General features: G+C 39.5%; 1 non-coding gene across 1 annotated transcript; it reads right to left on the reverse strand.

Moving 5' to 3' along the window:
- Window positions 1–686: 686 nt before the first annotated feature.
- On the reverse strand, window positions 687–817 carry LOC116887724. Its single transcript, XR_004386238.1, has one exon. It is a non-coding gene; the product is annotated as a small nucleolar RNA SNORA17 (small nucleolar RNA).
- Between the last annotated feature and the right edge of the window lie 21956 nt (window positions 818–22773).

A 22773-nucleotide genomic window follows, 5' to 3' on the forward strand; every position in this document is an offset into this window, starting at 1 on the left:
TTCTTGCTTTCCTGCCCCTAGGACTAGCTCTCCCACAATGCCTTGGTGAGGGGTGGGGCCAGTTCTGCACAGCCTTCAGACACCAGCTTATGCCGAGACAGCAGCACAGAATTATGGACATCTGCCTAGCCTTTGGTAGTAACAGACCCCCTGCTGCTGCAGGGCCACAGACCCAGCCAGATGTGGCTCCTTGGTAGCAACACATGCCAGGAAACCAGCATAGCTGTTCCTCTCTACCCTAGAGCGATCAGTTCTGCCTCTTTTTGTTGGGTCCACATCCTTCTGTTTCTTTTTTGTATCTCCACCATTTACTGAATCCTCTCAGAAGTGCCTGTGGACTCTGAGTATCTGAGGTCATCTCAGGAGTGGTCTCTGAAGTGCTATGCCCACTCGTGCATTATGTTGCCAGGTAGGGGTCATCTCAGGAATGGTCTGGCCCTCTAGGCCTTCACAAAGCTGGACTGGTGGTTATCTCAGGCTTACTCCTATCCTGGTCCCACCCGAGTGGCCCCATACAAGGGCAAGGAGTGTGGTGTCTGTCTTACTCACTCCAGCCTGGGTGGGGTGGGGGTGGGTGCAGTCTCAGGCAGGGGTCTTCTAGTCTCTGATTTGCTCTCCATCCTGGCACCTGTCCAGGTCTACCTGGTACCAGACTAGTAGTTGTCTCAGGCTTGCTTTTCCCAGGAACTATTAGGCTACTGATCATTCAGATGTATTCAGGTCAGAACACTGAGCATAGACATAGCCTTTCTCCTCCTTACAATCTATTAATGCACAGGTGACACAGCAGCCACACCTGCAGCACCTGCAGAGTACTAGGGATTTTTAAAAATTCCCTCTGTAGTGGGCAGATTAGGCTATTTGAAAGTAATAAATGGGAGAGCTGAACACCCAGAAGTGCAGACATCCTGAGACCGCAGGACAGACTGCCACTTCTGCACAACTCTACCCACATCGCTGGTCCAAGGGGAAACTGCACAGTGCCTCTGGACACAGAAATAAAGGAACAAAGTACTTGTGGTTCTGGTCTGCACCCAGGACCGAACCGAACCGGCCAAACACCTCCCTGCACCCAAATCCCATGGGGGAGAGAGCTGGACCCTCAGAAGTGCAGATATCCTGAGAAGTCAGAGGAGACATCCCTCTGCCCACAGTCCAGACCCAAGAGGGAATTACCTAGTGCTAACTGTGCCCTCTGGGTGCAAGGACAAAGGAACAATCAGGGGCAGGACCCTTCTGATTCCTGCTTGCACCTAGAGCTGAAAGACAATCTCCAGGAGCACCTACACACCTGAAATCAGAGCACCTATTCTCAGAAAAGGCTGAAAGAAAACAGGAAAACAGTTCTACAGGAGTGCTGACACAGAGGCCTACAGGGGGGTCAAGTTACTCTCAGAAACAGCAAGACAAGCAAACACCAGAGACAACCCAATGAAACCCAGAGGCAAGCACAGGAACTAAAGCAACAGAAACCAAGACTACTTGGCCTCATCAGAGCTCAGTTCTCCCCCCTCCCAAAGAAAATACTGGATATCCAAACATACAGGAAAATCAAGATTTAGATTTAAAATCACATTTTATGATAATGATGGAGGACTTTAAGAAGGACATAAAGAACTTCATTAAAGAAATGCAGGAAAACACAAGTAAACAAGTGGAAGCCCTTAAAGAGGAAACACAAAAATCCCTGAAAGAACTACATGAAAACACAACCAAACAGGTGAAGGAATTAAACAAAACCATTCAGGATTTAAAAATGGAAATAGAAACAATAAAGAAAGCACAAAGGGAGACAACGCTGGATATAGAAAGCCTAAGGAAGAGACAAGAAGTCATAGATACAAGCATCACCAACAGAATACAAGAGATAGAGGAAAGAATCTCAGGGGCAGAAGATACCATAGAAAATATCCACACAATTGTCAAAGATAATGTAAAACACAAAAAACTCCTAGCCCAAAACATCCAGGAAATCCAGGACACAATGAGAAGATCAAACCTATGGATAATAGGTATAGAAGAGAGTGAAGACTCCCAAATTAAATGGCCAGTAAATATATTCAACGAATTATAGAAGAAAACTTTCCTAACCTAAAGAAAGAGATGCCCATAAACAAACAAGAAGCCTACAGAACTCCCAAGAGTTTGGACCAGAAAAGAAATTCCTCCTGTCATATATAGTTAAAACACCAAATGTACAAAACAAAGAAAGAATATTAACAACAGTAAGGGAAAAAGGTCAAGTGACATATAAAGGCAGACCTATAAGAATTAAACCAGACATCTCACCAGAGACTATGAAAGCCAGAAGATCCCGGACAGATGTCATACAGATATTAAGAGAAGACAAATGCCAGCCCAAGCTGGCAAAAACTTGTATCCAGCAAAACTCTCAATTAACATAAATGGAGAAACCAAGATATTCCATGACAAAACCAAATTTACACAATATCTTTCTACAAATCCAGCCCTACAAAGGATAATGGATGGAAAACTCCAACACAAGGAGAGAAACTATGCCATACAGAAAGCAGAAATATAATCTTCTTGTAAAGAAACCAAAAGAGAAGCACACAAACATAATTCCACCCCTAACAACAAAAATAATAGGAAGCAACAATCACTATTCTTTAATATCTCTCAACATCAATGAACTCAATTCCCTAATAAAAAGACATAGACTAACAAACTGGATACATAAAGAGGACCCAGCATTTTGCTGTATTCAGGAAACACGCCTCAGAGACAAAGACAGACACAACCTCAGAGGAAATGGCTGGAAAACAACTTTCCAAGCAAATGGCCTGAAGCAACAAGCTTGAGTCACCATTCTAATATGAATAAAATTGACTTTCAACCAAAAGGCATTAAAAAAGATAAGGAAGGACACTTCATATTCATCAAAGGAAAAATCCACCAAGATGAAGTCTCAATCCTAAATATCCGTGCTCCAAATGCAAGGGCACCTACATACATAAAAGAAGCCTTACTAAAGCTCAAAGCAAACATTGCACCTCACTCAGTAATAGTAGGAGATTTCAACACCCCACTCTCATCAATGGACAGATCAGGGAAACAGAAATTAAACAGAGACATAGAGAAACTAACAAAAGTTATGAACCAAATGGATTTAACAGATATATATATAGAGAGCATTCCATCCTAAAACAAAAGAATATACTTTCTTCTCACCACCTCATGATACCTTCTCCAAAATTGACCATATGATCAGTCACAAAACAGGCCTCATCAGATACAGGAAGATAGAAATAATCTCATGCATCCTATCAGATCACCACAGACTAAGACTAGTCTTTAATAACAACAATAATGAGAGAAAACTCACATATACATGGAAGTTGAAGAATGCTCTACTCAATGACAACTTGGTCAAGGAAGAAATAAAGAAAGAAATTAAAAATTTCTTAGAATTTAATGAAAATGAAGGTACAACATACCCAAACTTATGGGACACAATGAAAGCTGTGCTAAGAGGAAAACTCATAGCTCTGAGTGTCTGCAGAAAGAAACAGGAGAGAGCATATATCACCAGCTTGACAGCACACCTAAAAGCTCTAGAACAAAAAGAAATAAATAAACCCAAGAGGAGTAGAAGGCAGGAAATAATCAAATTCAGGGCTGAAATCAACCAAGTAAAAATGAAAAGGACTATACAAAGAATCAACAAAACCAGGAGCTGGTTCTTTGAGAAAATCAACAAGATAGATAAACCCTTAGCCAGACTAACCAGAGGGCACAGAGAGTGTATCCAAATTAACAATATCAGAAATGAAAAGGGAGACATAACAACAGAATCTGAGGACATGAAAAAAAATCATCAGATCCTACTACAAAAGCCTATATTCAACAATACTGGAAAATCTGGATGAAATGGACAATTCTCTAGACAGATACCAGGTACCAAAGTTAAATCAGGAACTGATAAACCAGTTAAACAACCCCATAACTCCTAAGGAAATAGAAGCAAGTCATTAAAAGTCTCCCAACCAAAAAGAGTTCAGGACCAGATGGGTTCAGTGCAGAATTCTATCAGACCTTCAGAGAAGACCTCATACCAATACTGTCCAAACTATTCCATAAAATAGAAACAGACAGAGCACTACCAAATTCCTTCTATGAAGCCACAATTACTCTTATACCAAAACAAGACCCAACAAAGAAAGAGAACTTCAGACCAATTTCCCTTATGAATATTGACACAAAAATACTCAATAAAATTCTTGGAACCTGAACCCAAAAACACATCAAAATGATAATCCATCATGATCAAGTAGGCTTCATCCCAGGGATGCAGGGATGGTTTAATGTATGAAAACCCATAAATGTAATCCACTATATAAACAAACTCAAAGATAAGAACAACATGATCATATCATTAGATGCTGAGAAAGCATTTGACAAAATTCAACACCTCTTCGTGATAAAAGTACTGGAAAAATCAGGAATTCAAGGCCCATATCTAAACATAGTAAAAGCAATATACATCAAACCAGTAGCTATCATCAAACTAAATGGAGAGAAATGTGAACTAAAATCAGGGACTAGACAAGGCTACCCACTCTCTCCCTACTTATTTAATATAGTACATAAAGTCCTAGCCAGAGCAATGAAACAACAAAAGGAGGTCAAAGGGATACAAATTGAAAGGGAAGAAATCAAATTATCACTATTTGCAGATGATATGATAGTGTACTTAAATGACTCCAAAAGTTCCACCAGAGAACTACTAAGCCTGATAAACAACTTCAGCCAAGTGTCAGGGTATAAAATTAACTCAAACAAATCAGTAGCCTTCCTCTACTCAAAGAATAAACAGAATGAGAAAGAAATTAAGGAAATGACACCCTTCACAATAGTCCTAAATAATATAAAATATCTTGGTGTGACTTTAACCAGGCAAGTGAAAGATCTGTATGACAAGAACTTCAAGTCTCTGAAGAAAGAAATTGAGGAAGATCTCAGAAGATGGAAAGATCTCCCAGGCTCATGGATTGGCAGGATTAATATAGTAAAAATGGCCATTTTGCAAAAATTAATCTACAGATTCAATGCACTCTCCATCAAAATTCAAAAGCAATTTGCAAATTCATTTGGAATAACAAAAAAAAAAACCCAGATAGTGGAAAACCATACTCAACAATAAAAGAACTTCTGCGGGAATTACCATCCCTGACTTCAAGCAGTATTACAGAGCATTAGTCATAAAAACTGTATGGTATTTGTCCAGAGACAGGCAGATAGATCAGTGGAACAGAATTGAAGACCCAGAAATGAACCCACACACCTATGGTCACTTGATCTTTGACAAAGGAGCCAAATCCATCCAATGGAAAAAAGATAGCATTTTCAGCAAATGGTGCTGGTTCAACTGGAGGTCAACATGTAGAAGAATGCAGATCGATCCATGCTTATCACCCTGTACAAAGCTTAAGTCCAAGTGGATCAAGGACCTCCACATCAAACCATATACACTCAAACTAATGGAAGAAAGAGTGGGGCAGAGTCTCGAACACATGGGCACTGGGGAAAATTTCCTGAACAAAACACCAATGGCTTATGCTCTAAGATCAAGAATTGACAAATGGGACCTCATAAACCTGCAAAGCTTCTGTAAGGCAAAGGGCACTGTTATTAGGACAAACCAGCAACCAACAGATTGGGCAAAGATCTTTACTAATCCTACAACTGATAGAGGGCTAATATCCAAAATATACATAAAACTCAAAAAGTTAGGCTTCTGTGAACCAATAACCCCATTAAAAATGGGGTACAGAGCTAAACAAAACATTCTCAACTGAGGAATATTGAATGGCCAGGAAACACCTAAAGAAATGTTCAACATCCTTAGTCATCAAGGAAATGCAAATCAAAACAACCCTGAGATTCCACCTCACACCAGTCAGAATGGCTAAGATCAAAAACTCAGGTGACAGCAGATGCTGGCAAGGACGTGGAAAAAGAGGAACACCCCTCCATTGTTGGTGGGATTGCAAGCTGTTACAACCATTTGGGAAATCAGTCTGGAGATTCCTCAGAAAATTGGACATTCTACTACCTGAGGACCCAGCTATACCTCTCTTGGGCATATACCCAAAAGATGCCCCAACATATAACAAAGACACATGCTCCACTATGTTCATAGACGCCTTATTTATAATAGCCAGAAGCTGGAAAGAACCCAGATGTCCTTCAACAGAGGAATAGATACAGAAAATATGGTACATCTACACAATGGAATACTACTCAGCTATCAAAAACAATGATTTTATGAAATTCATAGAGAAATGGATAGAACTAGAAAATATCATCCTGAGTGAGGTAACCCAATCATAGAAAAACACACATGGTATGCACTCATTGATAAGTGGTTATTAGCCCAAAAGCTCGAATTACCCAAGATGCAATCCACAGACCACAGGAAGCTCAAGAATAAGGATGACCAAAATTCCGATGCTCCCACTCCTTCTTGAGAGGGGAAAATATATCCATAGGAGGAGATATAGAAGCAAAGTTTAGAGAAATGACTCAAGGAACGGCCATTCAGAGCCTGCCCCACATGTGGCCCATACACACACACACACACACACACACACACACACACACACACACACACACACACACAGCCACCAAAACTAGATATGATTGATGAATCTAAAAATTGCAGACTGAAAGGGACCGGATATAGATCTCTCCTGAGAGACACATCCAGAACATATCCAATACAGAGGTCAATGCTAGCAGCAAATCACTGAACTGAGAACAGGTCCCCATTTAGGGGAATTAGAGGAAGGATTGAAAGAGCTGAAGGAGCTTGCGACCCCATAAGAACAATGCCAACCAACCAGAGCTTCCAGGGACTAAACCACTACTGAAAGACTATACATGGACTGACCCAGGGCTTCAACTGCATATTTAGCAGAGAATAGCCTTGTTGGGGCACCAGTGGAAGGGGAATCCCCTGGTCCTGCCAAGGTGGACGCCCAGTGCAGGGGAATGTTGCGGGGAGGGGAGGTAAGGGAGGTGGATGGGGGAAACACCTGTATGGGTGAGGGGGTGGGGTTGGGGACTTATGGACAGGAGACCGGGAATGGGAGTACCATTTGAAATGTAAGTAAAGAAATATATCTAATAAAAAAAATTAAAAAAGGATATTTAAAAGAAATATTTTTTAAATTACAAAAAAGGAAAGTAATAAAGGTTGGAAAGTATGTATCTCACTTTATCTTATTTCAGACAAAACAACACATTATATTCTTAGATAATGATAATAATAATTATTATTATTATAATTATTATATAATATCTTAACCATTTGTGATTAAATGATTCCAAGCATCAGAATGTAGAAACATGGTGTGGATAAGAGGACATTTTATTTATGTATTTATTCCTAAATGCAATTCCTCTTGCTTGCTGGGAATTGACCCTCCTTGCCTTCTTTAAATAAGAAGTCCTACACTGTAGCCGAAATAACAGCCCTCAAACTTGAGAATTATCCCAGACTTGTATTCCCCTACAAATGGTAAGCCACTACCTCTGGCTAGCCATGCCTGTCAGTGTTTTGGCCCTGTTCCCTCCAGTTCTCTATTATTTCCTGGTTTAGTGTGGTAAGATCCCCAATCTCTGATTCTGTGTGTCTGAGTGGATGTAGTGAGTTTATATTTCTGTCAAGTTTTTCTATCTGCTAGTGTTGACGGATAGAGACCATGCATGTTCAGAACTCTGACTTAGACTATGACAAGGTCTTTCATAACACATTACCATCCACCTAACAAATGAAATTAGAAGTTTCTTGCAAATATTTAGTTAATTTAAAGAGAAGGCAGGTAGTATAGAAGCTGTGCAATACCAAGGTTTCCGGGATGAATAAATAAGTCTTACTCATTGCCTCAATGCACTTAAAATCTACTGGATATACTGTGACGTAAGTGTCAGCGTAGTGCTGGCCTTGCGGACATAAGACTTGAGCAGTCACACAGGGACTTGTTTAGAACAGTTTCATGCATAGCCGAATGTTCAACTTGTGTGTTTGTTGGGGGTACTTACATGAGCTTATATGTACAGGTGCCTGAGCCCATGTACACACGGAGGGTGCAGGGTGTCCCGTTCTCTCCTTTTGCCTTAATCCTTCGAGACAGTTTCTTGAACCTGGAGCAAAACTGGGTCCAGCAAGCTCCAGTGATTATTATGTCTCCGTCCCACAGTGCTGAGGTTATAGGCAAGAATTTCTCATGACCAACTTTCTATATGGGTGCTAGCTAGAGATGAAAATTCAAACCGGTGTACCTGCCCAGCAAGCACTCTTACTTCTCGCATCACTTCCCAAGATCCAATGTCGTGATTTTGTAATTCTCAATATCCTTAAAGGAGTACATATTTATTTTGCATTGGGTCTCACCTTATATACCAGTTCTGGAAGGTCAGCCCTGAAAATACTAACTTCTTCCTGTTTGATTGCCTATACATCAACACCAGCCAGAGTTTTGGGTTTTGCCCTGTTTGAAGACTGAGCCTCATCAAACATGACTGACCAGGCTTCTTGGGAAGAATACTCTACGGTAAGTGGTGACAGTCATGAGAACTCTGGTGCAAAATTGTGGCAGTCAATGTGCGAGTTGTTTTTGACTTCTGAACGCAAGTAATGTTGCTATCGGAGAGTGTGTTTTCTGCTGAGTTCCTCAAATTTATGGTCAAGCAGGAATCACTGTGATATTTATATTTTCCTATGGAGAACTGGAGAACAACTCAGTCATTACAGCAGTGAAGTTGGAAAGTTCTCTTATGCTCAGAACTGGGAGGACTGATAAATGTCAGTGTTTTCTCATGCTCAGCTCCTAGCAGAAGTAGAATCTGAACTGGAAGGCTCCTGTCAGGCAGGCTCAACCTCATCTTTCTATTCTTGAATCACATATAATTTATTTTGAACTCATAAAACTATAAAAGCCTGGAGTGTCATTGAGCCTAGCGATATTCCCCCTGCAAAGAGTTATCTTTAGGCTTTTACGAGAGCAGGAGTGCCAGTACGTACCTGCTCAGGCTCAGAGAGGAAGGGGTTGCCACAGAGGCAGAGCCTCGTGTCCCGATGGCTTTTATTCATAAGAAGTCTTGTTTTATAAAGAAACTAGTGCTACATTAACGTCCAACAAGGCTGTGTGTCTGTCTGCAGTGTGTGTGTGTGTGTGTGTGTGTGTGTGTGTGCGTGTGTGTGTGTGTATTGTGCGTGTGTGTATCTGTTAAGGGGGTATGTTAGATGTATATATTTAAGTGAATATTAAAGCTTAATTGTGTGGTTTTAGCATTCGAAGACCTCACATTTCCCCTATGACTTGAGGGAGTAAAAAGAGCCCCTTATCACTCGTAAGCTAGATGTTTCGCTTAACGGAGCTGCTCTGATCCCTGCACCTGTCCGGACCAGCAGTTGTGGGATTAATGTGAGAGGCTGAATTTAAAAATCTGGACAACTGCAAGGGAGTGAGAGAATGGTGTGAAAATGAACAGGCTTCCAGAATAAAGGATTTACTGTTTACGACATCAAGCAGCACACGATACTGGCAGAACCCGAGAATGCCCTGTTCCCTCTCTGTCCATGAGTGCTCATATACATTTCCAAGTGACGTTAGAGGGACTTTGGATGAGTAGAGAAACAGAAGTAGAGGATTGGGGGTTGGCTTGGAGGAAACAGAGATATATTATTCTATCCATGTGCGAGACAGCCGTAGAGTCACGTGGCACTGGATATCATTTCTGGTGGATTATGACAATTACAAAATGAGGAAAACAGGCCTCATCCGCATAAGGAGTTTTTCAATCCTGCATCTCCAAGAAAGCAACAGCTTGTTACGCCGAGGTAACCCTCTTAAGCACTACTTTTCACAATGTTGACGCTAAAATATTCTTGCTTATAGAAAAGCAAAAAAATAAAGACAAAACCCCACGAAAATCAAACTTCCTTTTTCTTGGGACCAGACATGACTGGAAATTCTGACTGAGCTTGATAAGTAAATGTATTTTTTTTCCTTTTATAGAGATAAAACTACACAGACCTGAACCCATGTGCAAATAAACTCCCGATACCCCTCATACTTGAGTAAACTTTTGCTTTATGCATCAGACTCAAGATAGAATGGTTCTAAATCAACTAAATGTCAATATGTCCCCACTTTTCAGATTGTTTTATATCTGACTTACAAAATTGTATATATATCTATATATGTATATATATAGATATATATACAGTGTGTATATATATATATACATTGTGTATATATACACACAATGTATATATATACATTGTGTGTGTGTATATATACAATGTATATATATTGTGTATCTATATATTTATATATAGATATATGGGGTTCTAAGTATTAAAATGAATAATACCTTGCTTAAGGAACAAAGGACAGGAATTTTAAAATGTGAATGTGCTCCTTTTCTTTAAGACTTTGGCACTACATTTGCGGTCTAGGAGAGAGTTGGTGTCCCAACTCCATAAAGCTCATAAAGCTTTGGCTCCTCAGACTGGGGATTTTTGTAAGGATTATGGGAGCTGGTGTGTATGAAAAGCACTTTGTAATTTGCTTAAACGCGGCTTACACATGTTAGCTCTTAACTTTCAATTAAATTTGTAGAAGACAATCTAAGCTGATTTGTATGAGATTACGCTAAGAATAGCGATGAAACAGAATCACTGGCAGTAAAAGCAAGTGTTGTATTTCAGATGCAAAGATACCCGGATTTTCTCACATAGGTCTTAGAAAGGGTGCTTTCCTTTTATGAACTTAGGTTGCAGTGTTAGCCTCATAATCTCATTCATTTACCAGCAGTACACTGGGAACTTCTCATGTGTCAGCCTGAGGGGATAGGGTGATAAGACTTACCAGTCCTTGACTCCACAGAGTCTTAGACTACCCAAGGAAGAGAGTCACCAGATACACAATTACATAAGAAGATCTTTCATTATAGATGTGATGCGTCAGGCTCACATCTGGATGTGGAAGGAGCATTTAGCTGCCAAGAAAGCACAGAACAGCTGCAGTAGACCCAATGGGAAGGGTCAACTGTAATGTCTCTGCAGACACAACAACTAAATACTACAGACTCTCAGGTAAAGAAGCCCATGCTGGTCTTTAGTGTTAAACCTTATATTACTCAGAAAATACAATATTTAAGTTATCATAAGCATCCACGCATTGCTTCTTCCAGATCTTTTTGTTTGCAAATAATTTCAAAACTGATGAGCTAAAAGGAAATGTATTAACTCATGCAACAGAGCAGTGAGAGAAAACTTCGCCACCGAAAGGCTCTCCACTTCAGTCTCTTGAGGTAGCCCATTGTCCAGGGACTTTCTCCTTGGACTGTCTTCACTTTCCAAGTACTTACAAAGGAACTCTCCACACAGACGCCTTTCAGCCACTCTAGTTATTTGCTCACTTCTGAAAATTGAGAGGCCAGGCTAGTCCCATAACAATCTGTAGACGGAGAGAGAAGGGAGGATATTGAATAGTAACCAAAAAGGAGAAAAACTCTTGCTGATTACATGTTGGAACTAATATCATTCACCTAGTATTATGATTCTCAAACTTGAAAGTCTTTATTAGTTGTCTATTGTAAATGTAACTTGTCAAAGTAATGGTATTGACTAGCTCACACTTCCAACATGCCAATCAGATGCTTGGTAGCAAGATTAAGGTTTTAGGACACAGTATCACAGGACAACATGATAGTCCCATGTCTTGCTGACGATCGGAGCTATTCTCAACTCCTATACCGTGTGCGTTCCTTGGTACACCGTGACGCCCTGAATCGACAGAGACTTTCCCCACACTTTAAAGTGCTGTCTAATTTTTCCCCTATCATTAGATCCACCCCTTAGACCCCACCCACATACATGTAAAGGCTCATATCTTTTATATATGCAGACTATCTCGTATCTGGGATTAAAAGTATCTCAGACATTTTTTATATTTATTTTTCCTGATTTTGGAATACTTACAATATAAGGGGATGGATTAATTCTAAATATGAGCATAGCTTATATTCTATTTACAATATAGAGATATAACTTTATATATTGTTAATTTTGTTCATGATAGTTTCATGGTGTGCAATCTTCCATCGTAATATCATGTTAATGCTCACAAAACATTGAACTTAGGGTAGATTAGATTTCAGACATTTGCACAATAAATCTTCAACCCATATACAAAATAAAAATTGCATATAACATAATACATAATATATATATATATAGTGTGTGTGTGTGTGTGTGTGTGTGTGTGTGTGTGTGTGTGTGTGTGTGTGTTTTGCTTGGGGAAGACAGAAGAGGATGCCAGATCTTCTCCTTGTGTTAGAGTCACAGGAAGTTGTGGGGTGCCAATGTCAGTGCTAGAAGCCAAACTCTGGTCCTCTGGAGGAGCAGCAAGTGCTCTAAACAGTCGAGCCATCTTTCCAGCGTACATATTTCTTTATTTGCTTCCCACGGATTAGCTTTTTACATAACTGTGAACGCTGGGTAAGCAAGAATGAAATCTGTGGAGAAGGCAGACAAAAGTTCTCAGTCAGGTCTGAGACTACAGAAACAGCTCAAAGCTCGTGTTTTGAACAGCTCAGTGCTAGGAAAATCACTTAAGGACAGACTCAAATTTTGTAGGTACAGTTGCTATTTGGAATCTAGGAAATAACTAATCCTTTTATAGGTCTCGTATGGAATAGGTTAGCCACCCTCCCCTACCCCACCTCCAAGTATAATTGCTCTGTCTAAAGGTCTGCTGACTTAGGGCTTTAGTTTTATATATATATATATATATATATATATATATATATATATATATATATATATATATATATATTCCCTCCACGGCAACATCCAAGTTAATCCAAGTTAGTGCCTACCATTCATATCACCACAATATCAGTGTGTTATCATTCAAAGTTTCTAAAAGCATTGGTCAAATTTCCTATCATAGGAATATACTACTCACAGAAGAATTAGGACAGATTTTTCTATTGCTTATGGAGAAATACAGAGCAGTCTTTAAAAAAGGAAAGTCTATTTTAGATGTACAATGGCAAGTGTCTGTGAGGGTCAACTTGAAGGTTATCAAAAAATAAATCATAAAACATCCGCCCGTTGGTCGTTTGTGAAGAATTATGGCAAGTGCAGCAAATAGTTGTAACTCATCATAACATTTTCACTAGCTGTAGAACATCTTGTTAAAAAGCCTAAAGAAATAAAGGTACTGAGTACTTGAGAGGCATGAGTGTGTCTTTCTGTATATGTGTGTGTGTGTGTGTGTGTGTGTGTGTGTGTGTATGTGGTATATGCATGTATGCATGTGTATGTGTGCATACCCATGGGTATGTGCAGGACATTGGGCGTATTCCTCTTTACTGTTTCATTTTCCTTTGGTGTAATATCTCTGGTTGAACTTGGAGCTTACTGCTCTTTGACTATGCTGTTGAGCAGAAGCCTGCCCTCCGAATCCTCATGCTCCAAGCCCAGCTCTGGGGTTAGGCACATGTGGGCACACACAGCTTTTACATAGCTGCTAGGTATCTGAACTTGTGTCCTCATGCTTGCACAGTACCACTGAGACATCTCTCTAGCACTAATGGTTTTTAATAGGCGGTGAGTGAGTGAATGAATGAATGAATGAATGAATGAATGAATGAATATAATTATTTTACTTAAGATAGATTATACCTGAAGATTATTATATGAAGGAAGTTGAGATCAGGGCACATGTATCTTTCTATGGTGTGAATAATATTTTATGTGATGCTTGTGTTACTTTTGCCTGTCTTGTCTAACTCAAAGGTTTAAAAATAACTATCCTAAATTTATTTATTTATCTATTTATTTGTGTGTGTGTGTGTGTGTGTGTGTGTGTGTGTGTGTGTGTGTGTGCCCCAACATGCATGTGGAGGACAGAAGGCAACTCTCAGAGCTCAGCTCTCTTTTTTCCATGTGAGATTCAGGACTGTAACCCAAGCCATCAGACTTGGAAGGAAGTCCTTTCACCCTCTGAGCCACCTTCCCAACCCAATGATTCCTGTAAAATTGAAAGTAAAAAAATACACATGATGTACAGTGCCAAATGCGGGATTTTAAATCTGTCTGTCTGTGAAATGTCAACTTCAAAGTAGTTACCACAGGCATGATCTTACACACTTACTTCTGTGGGGAGAATACTTAAATGCTCTCACAGTGGGTTTGAAGTGTGCAGTCCATTGTCAGTATCGTCATCCTGAATCGCTTCTGTACAATGAATCTTTTGAGCTTATTCTAACTAGAATTGCACACCCTTGGACCAACATCTCCAACCTTCTAATTCTATAGATCCCCAGTAATGACCTTCCTCTCTAGTTCTGTGAATTCACCTTAACTTTTTTTAGAACTCAGGAGTGAGATGACAGAGTATTTCTCTCTGTGCCTGAATTATCTTACAATGGCAGATTCATTCATGTTGTTGCAAATGGCAGGATTTCATTTCTTTTGAGAGCTGAAGAGTAGTCTACTGTGTATATGCCACCTTTTCTTTATTTGCTTGAAGGCTGACACGCTCCTCTTCAGCTCCGAGCAGCTTAGCCAGTCATGAGGTCAACAAGAAAGCCCCAGACTTAAACAGCATTGCACTCCTAACGGGTTCAAGAGGCACAGACGAAACGTTCCGCCTCCCAGCAAAAAGCACCTTTCCCTTAGTGCAGGCTGAGTGCTCTGTCATGTATTAGACCCAAAATCACAGCTTAGAGAATTCAGAAGATCAAAATCACACCAAGCACACCCTCTCACTACAATAACAGGAAATCAGGCACCACCAATAGACAGAATTTTGGAAAATTCACAAGTTACATGGAAATTAAACAATATATTCTTGAATAACTAACCAATGGACCATAAAATAAATAAAAGTAAAATAAGAAAATTATTTTGAGACAAAGGAAAATGAAAACATATTACAACGAAACTAGTTCTAGGCACAACTAGGTCTAAGAACAAAGGTAGATCTAGGGGGAAGATTTTTTCTTCTTTGTTTTATAGCAGTGAATACCTTTATCAAGGAAGAAAAAAGCTCTTATCTCATAAAAAAAACAAACAGCTTAGTATTATATTTCTAAAAAGAGAAGAATAAATTAAGTTTAAAGTTAATATAAAGAAGAAATAACAGATATTAATACCCAGTGAATAAATGAATATAATTAATTTACCTAAGATAGACTATATATAAAAGTAGAGCAATCATACATATAGGCATATATATATATATACATATATATCATATAGTATATAGAATAGGATAAAAATAACATAGAAACTATAAATATAAATCCACAGACCACAGGAAGCTCAAGAATAAGGATGACCAAAATACAGATGCTCCCACTCCTTCTTAAAAGGGGAAAAAATATCCATAGGAGGAGATATGGAAGCAAAGTTTAGAGCAGTGACTCAAGGAATGGCCATTCAGAGCCTGTCCCACATGTGGCACACACACACACACACACACACACACACACACAGAGCCACCAAAACTAGATATGATTGATGAATCTAAAAATTGCAGGCTGAAAGGGAGCAGATATAGATCTCTCCTGAGAGACACATCCAGAGCATGTCCAATACAGAGGTCAATGCTAGCAGCAAATCAATGAACTGAGAATAGGATACCCTTAGGGGGAATTAGAGGAAGGATTGAAAGAGTTGAAGGGGCTTGCAATCCCATAAAAACAACAGTGCCAACCAACCAGAGCTTCCAGGGAGTAAACCACTACTGAAAGACTATACATAGACTGACCCAGGGCTCCAAATGCATATGTAGCAGAGAGAGCATAGCCTTGTTGGGGCACAAGGGGAAGGGGAAGCCCTTGGTTCTGCCAAGGTTGGATCCCAGTGCAGGGGAATATGGGGGTGCAATAAGAGGGATGTATAGGAGGAATACCCATATGGGGGAGGGGGAGGGGAAGGAATGGGGGCTTATGGACAGGACACTGGGAAGGGGAATAACGTTTGAAATGTAAGTAAAGAAATATATCTAATAAAAAATTAAAGGACAAAAAAATTATTAATCAATCAAAGAGTTAGCTTTTGAAAAGATAAGACTGACAAGTTATTACTAAGCTGCATCTTAATTTAAAATTTTTATATAATATATTTTGACCATATTCTCTTATTGTTTTGTTTGTTTTGAGCAAATTGCCTTTTAATTGAGTGCCTTGACTCAAGTCTTTAGGGCAGTGTCCCTGCCTTCTGTGTGCACTGGCCTCTAGAAACACTCAATGAGAGTAGGCAGAAGATGACCCGAGAAGATCATCCACAGGCCTGTACCTAATACCAAGTGATTGAGGCAGGAACAAATATATTATTTTGAAATATTTAAAAATATTTATTTAAAATATTATTTTAAATTTTTATTCTTAAAAGTTTAAAAAGAATCAAAGTACTCATCAATGGAGACAAAACAGAACTTTCCTAACACTTTTTTTTGACTCTTTTTTATTGGATATTTTTTATTTACATTACAAATGTTATTCCCTTTCCTGGTTTCCCGTCCATAATCCCCCTATCACATCCTCTTGCCTTTCTTCTATAAGGGTGTTCTCCCTCCCCAAACACCCCCTTTGCCGCCTCCCCACCCTGACATTCCCCTACACTGCAGGAGGTGGGGGGCTCCAAACTTGGCAGGACCAAAGGCTTCTACTCCATTGGGGCCCAACAAAGCTGTCCTCTGCTACATATGCAGCTGGAGCCATGGGTCTGTCCATGTGTAGTTTTTGGGTAGTGGTTTAGTCCCTGGGAGCTCTGGTTGGTTGGCATTGTTGTTCATATGGGGTTGCAAGCCCCTTCAGCTCTTCCAGTCCTTTCTCTAATTCCTCCAATGGAACCTTTCCAGTGGTTTACTGCTAACGTTTGCCTCTGTATTTGTCATGCTCTGGCTGAGCTTCTCAGGAGACAGCTATATCAGGCTCCTATCAGCATGCACTTATGACATCATCAATATTGTCTAGTTTTGGTATATATATTATATATATATGCTGGATCTCCAGTTGGGGCAGACTCTGAATGGCCATTTCTTTAGTCTCTGCTCCAAGCTATCTCCATATCCCTTCCCACGAATATTATTATTCCCCATTTTAAGAAGGACTGGAGTATCTGCACTTTGGTCGTCCTTCTTCTTGAGCTTCATATAGTTTGTGGATTGTATCTTGGGTAATTCGAGTTTTTGGGCTAATATCCAATTATCAGTGAATGCATACCATGGGTGTTTTTTTGTGATTGGGTTACCTCACTCAGGATGATATTTTCTAGTTCTATCCATTTACCTATGAATTTCATGACGTCATAGTACTGGAAAGCTGAGTATTACTCCATTGTGTAGATGTACCACATTTTCTGTATCCATTCCTCTGTTGAAGGGCATCTGGGTTCTTTCCAGCTTCTGGCTATTATAAATAAGGCTGCTATGAACATACTAGAGCATGTGTCTTTGTTATATGTTGGGGGATCTTTTGAGTATATGCCCAAGAGAGGTATAGCTGGGTCCTCAGGTAGTGCAATGTCCAATTTTCTGAGGAACCTCCAGACTGATTTCCAGAATGGTTGTACCAGTCTGCAATCCCACCAACAATGGAGGAGTGTTCCTCTTTCTCCGCATCCTCGACAGCATCTGCTGTCACCTGAGTTTTTGATCTTAGCCATTCTCACTGGTGTGAGGTGAAATCTCAGGGTTGTTTTGATTTGCATTTCCCTTAATGACAGAAGATGTTGAACATTTCTTTAGGTGTTTCTCAGTCATTCGGCATTCCTCAGCTGAGAATTCTTTGTTTAGCTCTGTACACCATTTTTAATAGGATTATTTGTCTCTCTGGAGTCTAACTTCTTGAGTTCTTTGTATATTTTGGATATAAGTCCTCTATCAGATGTAGGATTGGTAAAGATCTTTTCCCAATCTGTTGGTTGCCGTTTTGTCCTAATGACAGTGTCCTTTGCCTTACAGAAGCTTTGCAATTTTTAGAGCATAAGCCATTGGTGTTTTGTTCAGGAAATTTTCCCCAGTGCCCATGTGTTTGAGGCTCTTCATCACTTTTTCTTCTATTAGTTTAAGTGTATCTGGTTTGATGTGGAGGTCCAAGATCCACTTGGACTTAAGCTTTGTACAGGGCAATAAGAATGGGTCAATTTGCATTCTTCTACATGTTGACCTCCAGTTGAACCAGCACCATTTGTTGAAAATGCTATGTTTTTTCCACTGGATGGTTTTAGCTCCTTTGTCAAAAATCAAGTGACCATAGGTGTGTGGGTTCATTTCTGGGTCTTAAATTCTATTCCATTGATCTACCTGCCTGTCTCTGTACCAATACCATACAGTTTTACCACTATTGCTCTGTAATATAACTTGAGACCAGGGATGTTGATTACCCCAGAAGTTCTTTTATTATTGAGTATAGTTTCCCACTATCCTGTTTTTCTTTTTTTTTTTTGTTTTGTTGTTTTGTTATTCCAAAAGAATTTGCAAATTTTTCTTTCTAACTCTATGAAGAATTGAGTTGGAATTTTGATGGGGATTGCATTGAATCTATAGATTGCTTTTGGCAAAATGGCCATTTTTACTATATTAATCCTGCCAATCCATGAGCATGGGAGGTCTTTCCATCTTCTGAGATCTTCTTCACTTTCTTTCTTCAGAGACTTGAAGTGCTTGTCATATAGATCTTTCACTTGCTTGGTTAAAGTCACACTGAGGTATTTTATGTTATTTGTGACTATTGTGAAGGGTGTCATTTCCCTAATTTCTTTCTCAGCCTGTTTATTCTTTGAGTAGAGGAAGGCTACTGATTTGTTTGAGTTAATTTTATAAACAGCCACTTTGCTGTAGTTGTTTATCAGGCTTAGTAGTTCTATGGTGGAACTTTTGGGGTCACTTAAGTACACTATCATATCATCTGCAAATAGTGATATTTTGACTTCTTTCTTTCTGATTTGTATCCCTTTGACCTTTCTTTGTCTGATTGCTATATTGAATAAGTAGGGAGAGAATGGGCAGCCTTGTCTAGACCCTGATTTTGGTGGGATTTCTTCAAATTTCTCTCCATTTAGTTTGCTGTTGGCTACTGGTTTGCTGTATCTGGCTTTTATTCTGTTTAGATATGGGCCTGGAATTCCCGATCTTTTCAGGACTTTATCATGAAGGGGTGTTGCATTTTGTCAAATGCTTTCTCAGCATCTAATGAGATGATCATATGGTGTTTTTCTTTGATTTTGTTTATATAGTGGATTACGTTGATGGATTTCTCTATATTGAACCATCCCTGCATCCCTGGGATAAAGCCTACTTGATTGTGATGGATGATTGTTTTGATGTGTTCTTGGATTCGATGTGTGAGAATTTTACTGAGTATTTTTGTGTTGATATTCATAAAAGAAATTGGTCTGAAGTTCTCTTTCTTTGTTTGGTCTCTCTCCTAGTTTTGTTGATTCTTTGTATAGTCCCTTTTGTTTCTACTTGGTTGATTTCAGCCCTGAGTTTGATTATTTCCTGCCTTCTACTCCTCTTGGGTATATTTACTTCTTTTTGTTCTAGAGCTTTTAGGTGTGCTGTTAACTGCTAATGTATCCTCTCTCCATATCTTTTTGGAGTTATTCAGTGCTATTGGTTTTCCTCTTAGCACTGCTTTCATTGTGTCCCATAAGTTTGGGTATGTTGTGCTTTCATTCCCATTAAATTAAATTCTAAAAGGTTTTTAATTTCATTCTTCATTTCTTCTGTGACCCAGTTATCATTGAGTAGAGCATTGTTCAACTTCCATGTGTATGTGGGCTTTCTGTTGTTATTGATGACCAGCCTTAGTCTGTGGTGATCTGATAGGATTCATCGGATTATTTCAATCTTCTTGTATCTGTTGAGGCCTGTTTTGTGACTGAATATATGGCCAATTTTGGAGAAGGTTCCACGAGGTGCTGAGAAGGAGGCATATTCTTTTATTTTAGGATGGAATGCTCTATAAATATCTGTTAAATCCATTTGGTTCATAACTTCTGTTAGTTTCTCTATGTCTCCGTTTAGTTTTTTCCTAACACTTTATTGTTAAGAGTCATTTTTATCAAAATCATCTCTTTTGTGTTTGGGTCCCTATTAGCTTAGTCTGATTATGGCTTATTTATGACATCACATTCCTCCTCTTGAGAACATAAAGAGTTAACAGAAACTGAGGTCGTTGATGATGGGTCTTAGATTTAGAAGAACATATAGGATTGGTTCCAGAGTTAGCATTATATAAAGTTGATATTACACGTTAGCTTAAGTGATAAGGTGTCAGAGACAGCCATGAGCTCTTTAAAGGACTATGGGATAGATGGGCAGTTGGACTGTAGTAGCCACCCCATCACTGGCTGAGAGGAATGCAGGAGGCAGGTGGCTGGAAACACAATTATCTCACATTGAAATTAAGTTCCATGAGATTCCGCTGGCTCCTTAGTAGACATCTTTATCCAATGGGTTCTTTCAGTGAACTGGTTTTGTATAATCAAGCAGTTCCAAACTACACAGTAAACAGTCTCCTCTCATGTACTCAGGAAATGCCTCCACATTCATTATCATAGAAGATGTGCTCAAAAGGAAAATATAATTATATCAACATATTCTCAGCTTCACAGAACTTACAGGTCAATAGGATATAAAGGTGTGTGCAGTCCAGTGTGATGGAGATCTTTTTCACAAAGCTATAAAAGGACAGCAGAGAAAGGTGAAGGACAGGGAATTGCTTCTGACCGTTATGGTTGTAGAAATATTTTTAATTAAAACATAGTTACATCTCTTCCCCAGTTCCCTTTCCTCACCAATTTCCCTCACTGTGATGACTCCCCTAATTGGTTAACCAAGGCAATCAATAATATATAATTACATATATACATACAGACACAAAAATGGAATCCTAACAATATTTTTAGGAGTTCACACTTTTAAAATATTGTTATCCGGCACCATGGTGGTTTTCCTTTATTGAAAATAGATTTTTTTCTCACATAATATATTCTGACTATAATCTCCCCTCCCTCTACTCCTCCTAGTTCCTTCTCATTTCTCCCATCCATATCCACTCCCTTTTTCTAAGGGATAGTATTGAGATAAAATAAAATATAGAAGATAAAACTAGCACTCAAGTTAGACAAGACAACCAAACAGAAGGGACAGAGCCCAATGGAAGGCACAAGAATCAGAGACCCACTCATTCTCATACTCAGGAATCCCATAAAAAACCATTAAACTGGAAGTAAAAATATGTATGCAGAGTGCATGGTACGAACCCTGTGCATACTGCCTCAGTCTCTGTGAGTTCATATGAACTCTGACCATGTTGTATTCAGAGGGCCCTCCAACCCCTTTGGCATTTACCCTCTTTCAGTCTCCTTTTCTTTGGGTTTCTCTGAGCTCTTAGAGAAAGGATTTGATGGAGTCGTCTCATTTAGTGTTTAATATGCCAAGGTCTCTCCCTGCATAATGTTTGGCTGGGGTTCTCTGCATTTGTTCCCATTTGCAGCAGGAGGGAGCTTCTCTAATGATGACTGAGCAAGGCACTGATCTATGAAAATAACAGAATGCCACTATATTGCTATGGCTTTTTGTTTTGTCTTGTCTTAGAACAGTATTTGGTTTTACTCTAAGTCCTTAGACTGTCTAGTCTCATGTTCTTGGTCACCTAAGCAGTGTTGAGTATGGGTTCCTTCTCATGGAGTGGGTCTTAAGTCAAAGCAGACATTGGTTGGTTGCTCCCACAAGGTTTGTGCCACCATTGCACCAGCAGATCTTGCAGGCAGGACACCAGTGTAGAACAAGAGGTCTTCATGTTTATATTTCTCTTTTGGTAGCATGCAAAGTACCTGACTGTACCAAAGCTCTTAGAATGCAGGGGTGAAGACTCGATGGATTATACATGTTTCAAGCAAGGTTTCCATCTAGGTAGAGCCTAACAGAATACGTCTTGACAATTAGCTTTTCAAGAGATATCTTATGGTTCCAAGACTCCACAGCTAATCTACTACAGGAAGCTGATGAAACTTCATACGAGACCTTGCCACTGCCTGGCACTCACACCACAACTACTTTCCTGTGTTGCCTGTAAATCCATGTACCATTGCCCTCTGGGTCTGTCTCAGGACTGGTTTGATGTTCTTGCTGGGTATCCGGTCTTCTTCTAGTGGTAACCCCAAAAGAAGGTGATGTTACCAGCCTTCAGGGGTTTAGTATTACCTTTGGTTTGCAACTGATGGAGAGGTCCTGACAGGAAGGCCACATGCCCTGCCTTTCAAGATCCACATTTAGTGCTTAATCCGGTAAACACAATTTTAGAGAAAATTCAAGAGTGAGCATGGAAAGCAGGCTATACTACTAGAGACAGAGGGGGAACTCAGGGGAAATGATATCGAGACTTTGCATGAGATATGGAGTAATTTCTGTTGAGTGCTAGTTTGATGTTTGCAAGATCTTGAAAAGCCTGTGAAATATTTCGAATGGAATGATATATTTTTCCGTTCTCTCTGGCTGTTTCCTCTTGACTAACAGTAGTTATATGTCCCTCTTGTAGCCCTTAGCAGTCATGGTGACTGCTTACATACTGAGCATTCCTTTTTTTGTTTTTTGTTTTTTTTTTTGTTTTTGTTTTTTTCTGGAGGATGAGCGTCAGTCTTTGGCATATGCTAAGTCTCTGCCTTAGCATCTTGCACGTTAGTGACTCCGCATCAGATGGGGAAATTCA

Source organism: Rattus rattus, chromosome 18 (assembly GCF_011064425.1).
Source record: "Rattus rattus isolate New Zealand chromosome 18, Rrattus_CSIRO_v1, whole genome shotgun sequence".
Lineage (NCBI taxonomy): Eukaryota > Metazoa > Chordata > Mammalia > Rodentia > Muridae > Rattus > Rattus rattus.